Here is a 5,805-nt window from a genome sequence, read left to right as displayed (position 1 = left end):
CTTCATTTTGTTTGTAATGACAAAATAGTTTCATAATAAACATTCACCTGTAATACTAAAAGAAAATAGTGAAGGTTATCAGAGCAGTCCTAATGATTCTTTAAGTTGGGTTTGATCAATGAAATATTTTAATTCCAGACTATCAATGAAAAAAGAAGGTATGACCTCAATCTTGTTAGCTGATAAATCTCAAATTCTAAGCCTAATTATTCTTCATTAATGCAAAATGAAATGTCATTCATGAGCTAAACTGAGTTTTTAATTAACAAGCTCAACATGGACAAGCAATTGCAAACAGTTGCCACTAAAAACAAAGGTTTGGTTTCTGGTCAGGTGTTTTTACAGACCTGATGCCTTTAGCAATACTTAGAAGTATAAGAATAAAGAATGTGACTTCTCTGAAGAAGTTCACTCTACTTCATCATGGATAAACTACATAGTAAATTGCATTTTGGTTATGTACAAGTCAATATAATTAAGCTTGAAGTTTGTATATTGAGGGAAAGCCATGTAAAATAGCTGCTTGATGAAATTAGATAGGTGATAGTGTGTGATACTTAAGTAGTCTTAACATAGGTTAAAGAACAAAAGTTGGCAACCTTTCTGAGGTTTTTTTCTTGCTAACACCAGAACAAACTTCTGTAGCATCAAAGATCTACCTACCCTCTAGCTGTTATATTTGGTATTTGAAGTCACTTCCACACTAATTTCCATTATTTTACATTCTAAGGTTACTGCAGCTGTGTATCAATAAATACAGGGTAGGCATTAAGCCTAGGCATCCCATTATTTAAAGCTTGTGATAATTCTCTATGTGGTTTTATCAAACAGATTGTAGCAAAGAAAAGATATGAAACAAAAACATTATTGAAAGTTTTGCTGAAGTTGATTCTAATACATCAAGGAGAATATCACATTGCACATGGAGATGTATCATCCTGTTATGAAAATGAAAACTACCATGAATCTTTTGTTAGTCTATCTGAAAACAAATCATTTCCTTCATGTGCACTATATTTGAGGGGAGGGCATCCAAACATTTTGCCTATCCTATACACACTGCTAAATCTTGTGAGTTTGTAAAATGCCAGAACTTGTTGGTCATATTCACTTGATGTGTGAATACTGCATTACTTGTCTTGGATATTGGCTGATTTGAGAAGTGAATGTTGTGTTTACATATGCAAATATATATCAATACAAAATTAAAAGATCTGTTTTTCAAGTTCATTTGATTTGTTCAGAATTGATATTAAACAATTATTGTTTAATAACTTGCTTTAGGTGTTTTTAAGTTGTCTTAAGTTAAAATATTTCTTGCCTGGAAGAGTTAGTGTAGAAATAAAATTACTTCTAAAGTTTATAGTGTAAGTATAAAGACATTTAACATATTCACTTGAATTATGTTTAGATAAGTAAATATGCAAGTTTTAATATCATAGTGGTTTTTTTTTTGTCCTTTTAAGACTCCTGGTAGGCCAATAAAAATGGATTTTTTTTTTAAATTTAAAGTCAGGTGTGTATTTTAAGGATAGCTTATGTAGATGAGTAATGTAGAACGATAATTACTTTATTATTTTATAATTTTTTTTTGTATGAATTAGTTTCCATTCTTGTAATTTTGTGGTTGCATAAGTCTACTAAGATGAGTAATAAATGTTATTAAATTTTAAATGAACAGTTTTGCACAATGTACTATTGTTTAAGTTGTTGACTATATAAATAATAGTAGTATGTGTTATAAATCATGTAGTTTTAAGTGCAGTACTTTGTATGATATTCGTATTTTTAGGAACTCCTTCCTTTTGTCCAAACTCGTTGGAGAACAGCTATAGAAAAATTTTTCTCAATCTGTTTTTAAACCCTAATTTGCATCCGAATGTAGTGCTTATTTTACATTTAGGTAAACTGTTTGTCAAAAACAATATTTCTGATCCTAAAGGCTTAGATACAATTTTAGTTTGATTTAAATTGTATATATTTCACACAATTATTTACAGCAAAAAATTATCTTATATTTTCTCATTATGTTTAATTATTTGGTATGATTATTATAGCTATGCAATAGGCTATCTCTGCTCTGCACCATTTACAATGTCATAAGTCTATACTATTGCTGCTGATCCCTTGGGAGAGGATGGGCATATGATTTAAATCAAAATGCATCATTGTTAATGACAGTGTGAACCTTTTCAAAACTTGCAATTTTTAATTTTGTGGAAAAAACAAAGCAAAGTTGAATATATATATATATATATAAAGAATATTTATGTATTAAACATTAAAATTTTAGATCTTAACAAATTGATGTGACACTTGTATTGCCTTTTATAATGTATTTTTATTTTAAAACACAAAATAATATTGATAAAATTTTAAAAAAAAGAAATTGGATTATGAAATATAGTTTAGCGTGAATCCGATAGATGGTAGCATAGGTAAATAACCACATTTAGGTTAGAAACTTTATTTTTCTATTTCAAAATGGGCCACCTTAGTGAGTTATCGGTTATTTTATAGAATTTCAAAACTCTCATATCCATAATTCGATTTCTTGTGTTGGTAAAAATGTAGATAACTTATTGTATAGCTCTGCACAAAAAAAAAGTTTAAAATTGTATCAAAGTGCTCATAAAAATGTTACATGAAATTAATTAATTAAAAGACATTTATATTTCTAATACTAGGATTTAAAATTTATTGAAGATATGTTTTGTTTTTTTACAATCCGTATGTTTCAATTTTTTTCGTTATGAGTAAAAACTTCAGAACACTAGAAGAAAGTTGTCTATTGTGTTATTATCCCATAAAGTTTAAAATTGTTTTATGAGCCTTTAAAATTCGATATATAGTTTGCAATTATAATATTTTTGCACTTTTAAGTCTTATTTGTATACGGTTAGTGGACCGATGTATGATTTAATTGGAGGCATATAATGCAGCCTGAAATTAGAAGAGTGTCCATAGTTTATGTGAAAATATATTTGTACATGTGTTGCAGATTTAGATATATTGTCGATTAAACCGTCAGTAATGAAATAGTTGTCGCAAAATATAGAAAAATCTTTATATTATGTAAATTTCAAGACTCTCCTTTCAGGTTATATTATACATTACCAATGTTTACTTCCCGCTCTGGTGGGGAGTAGCTGAAGTTAATATAATGGCTCAGGCGACGTTGCTGATTTCCTATGGTAGACTAGGTTAAGTCAGGCCATAGTGCTAGAGTTAGGCTTAACGTTAAACCAACAGGTTATTGCGTTTTTACTCTGTATGATTGTGTAGTTAGGAATTAGATTACACAAGACAGCGTAATTGGTTTTAATAATTTATGTTTCACAGGCAATGTTAATTGGAAGATCTTCACTTAGTAAGTTTTTACGAATTGTATATCACTATTTCTAGTTCTATTTCTCTCCCGGACTTATTTGTGCTAGTGTTATGGAAAATTAGGGTTAACTACAGTAGCATGTAAAGTACTCTCGAAAAAGTAGTGTTAATACTTGTGTTGTTATTGTTAACTTGGTTGTAAAACGCTTTCAACATTAATGAAGACTAAAGCTGGGATTTTGCTTTCCAGTTTTTCCAAAAGTTGAATACAATGAAAAATTATAGGTTTGATAAGTGGCAGAGTGTAGGTTTTCACACAAATGCTGTTTAATTCACTATTGTTGATTATTATAATTCCACTAAGCTATTGTCATATTCCTTTTACGTTTTAAAAAAAATCGAAGCCTTTCAACATCGTATGTAAATATCGCATATTGTCACACCTTTAATACTTTATTAAAATGGCCCCTACTTGTACAGCAGTAACAGAAGTTCTGAAATGACTTATATAGGCATAAGTCCAGTTATCACTCTGTACCATTTTTTCTTCTGTGTTCTAGTAGGTAGATCACATTCTAGAGCTAGCATATGGTATGGTTATGTGTGGGATATTTTATGTTTGAACAAATCTTAAAATGTGTTATGTTATTGGGAGGGAGAAGCAAATAATCTTTTGGGAGTTTGTGTTTTCTTTGATGTGGCCATTGTGATCTATTCAACAATGTAGACCTTCACATGGTTTGGTATATTTTTACTTGCAGAAGTAAAAGTGATAAAAAATATAATTCCTACATTTAAATATCAGTTTAATATTTAAAGTTAACATTATCAGGGGCAGCCAAATATGTTACATTTGGGAGTCAGGATACTAGTTTAGCCATTTGAGGACAAGGGAGGATTATGGTTGCCTGTTTTTAAAAAACAAATGTAACCAAATTTTCACTTTTATGCAAGTTGTGTATTTTAGACAAAATATTTACACATTGCATTTTCCATCCAGTTTAATGTTTATAGTCATGCAGTTTTTTGTATGCTGCAATGTAGAATTTGGAAAAACCTGCAGAAACCCAACAGTTGATCATATTTCATGAACTGAGACTTGATGGTGATCAAAACATTGAAAATCTAAAAGTGTTTTTAATGTATATATATTTTATAAAGACAACAAGAGATCTGTTGGTTTAGTGGATAGTCCTATCCATTAATCCAAAATAAAAATAAGATGGTCATAGTTAGCTTTTATCAAACAAATGTTCATCAGAAAAAAACTATCATAACTAAAGATGAATTCTATGCAGCCAATATTGAGAATTTTGTCCTATAATTCTACCATTTGCACTATCATTAAGTATAAAAAAACAAAAAGTAATGCATTGACACTAACAATTCCATTGACAAAATTAAACATTTCAGATGGCTTTTAACTTTTTTTTTCCAAGAGTAAAAAGTTTCAAAGTTGAAAACCATTCTATCCCAAATATCATTCCCTTTTTTTCCCAACAATTTAGTGTCCTTTTTGAGGTAAAGTATCCAAAACTAAGCATAAACCTTTTTAGAAAGGAGCAGTGCCCTTCTCACTCTCAGCAACACTCAAAGCCTTGGGTTCTTCAAGTAATGTAAATAATATATTGGCTGTTTCTTCATCTTTGTTGTTGATATAGATTGAAAAGAGCAAATATCCTCACACTATGCCTTGAAATACCCCAATTGTGATATCAGTCCAGTTTGACTGAACTCCATGTATAACAACCCTCTACTTTCTTCTATGCAACCATTTTTTCTGTTAATTGAGCCATTCTATCCCCTCCCCTCTCACATATACTTACTGATGTATTTTTGATAACAAGCTTTTATGTGGCACCTTGTCAAGTGCTTTCTGAAATTCCAGATACAAGAAATCCCAGTACACACATACGTAACTGGTAATCTCTTCAAAGAATGTCTGAGGCTCGAGGCAAGGTTTTTTTCTGGTGAAAGGCTATCCAACAACAAAGTTTTTATCAGGCGTATATTCATTAAGACATTATTGTATTTTAGTATTTTAAAACTTGCATGTTGTGCCAAATTTATTCTGTGATACATGATTATGTTGCAAGTATTATTGGACAAATAAAAAATGCATCTTGTTTTTAAGGAAAATGCATTGCAAGTTCCTAGACTACTGGTCACACGTTTAGGCATCATTTTTACCTGCCGTCTTAGGATGTTTCAAGCCCTTAACTTTATAATTTCATGTTTTCTAAATATATACATTTCCTTTAGACACATTAAGTTTGATTTGGTAACTATTAGTAGTTATGCAGTTATTTTAAAGAAGATTTAGAATTTAACATAAATTATCAAATGTAAAATACCTCCTCCACTCCAAAAACAAAACTAGTAGTAACTTGCACCAAATTTCTTTATGAGCAACATAATGTTAAGCACACTGGAATCAAAAGAATCAGTAAGTGCTTTAAAAATATTCTTGTTCTA

The 5,805-nt window shown here is 29.9% G+C and overlaps 1 pseudogene across 1 annotated transcript in view; it reads left to right on the top strand.

Moving 5' to 3' along the window:
* Window positions 1-3,170: 3,170 nt before the first annotated feature.
* Window positions 3,171-5,805, top strand: part of LOC143246304 (wings apart-like protein homolog) — a 67,601-nt pseudogene continuing 64,966 nt past the window's right edge. Inside the window, exon 1 of the transcript XR_013025908.1 lies at window positions 3,171-3,370. The product of XR_013025908.1 is annotated as a wings apart-like protein homolog (transcript). The remainder of the gene's footprint in view (window positions 3,371-5,805) is intronic.

Source organism: Tachypleus tridentatus, chromosome 3 (genome assembly GCF_004210375.1).
Source record: "Tachypleus tridentatus isolate NWPU-2018 chromosome 3, ASM421037v1, whole genome shotgun sequence".
NCBI lineage: Eukaryota > Metazoa > Arthropoda > Merostomata > Xiphosura > Limulidae > Tachypleus > Tachypleus tridentatus.
Note: the sequence above shows the minus strand (reverse complement) of the source record. Positions and strands in the feature narration are given on the sequence as shown.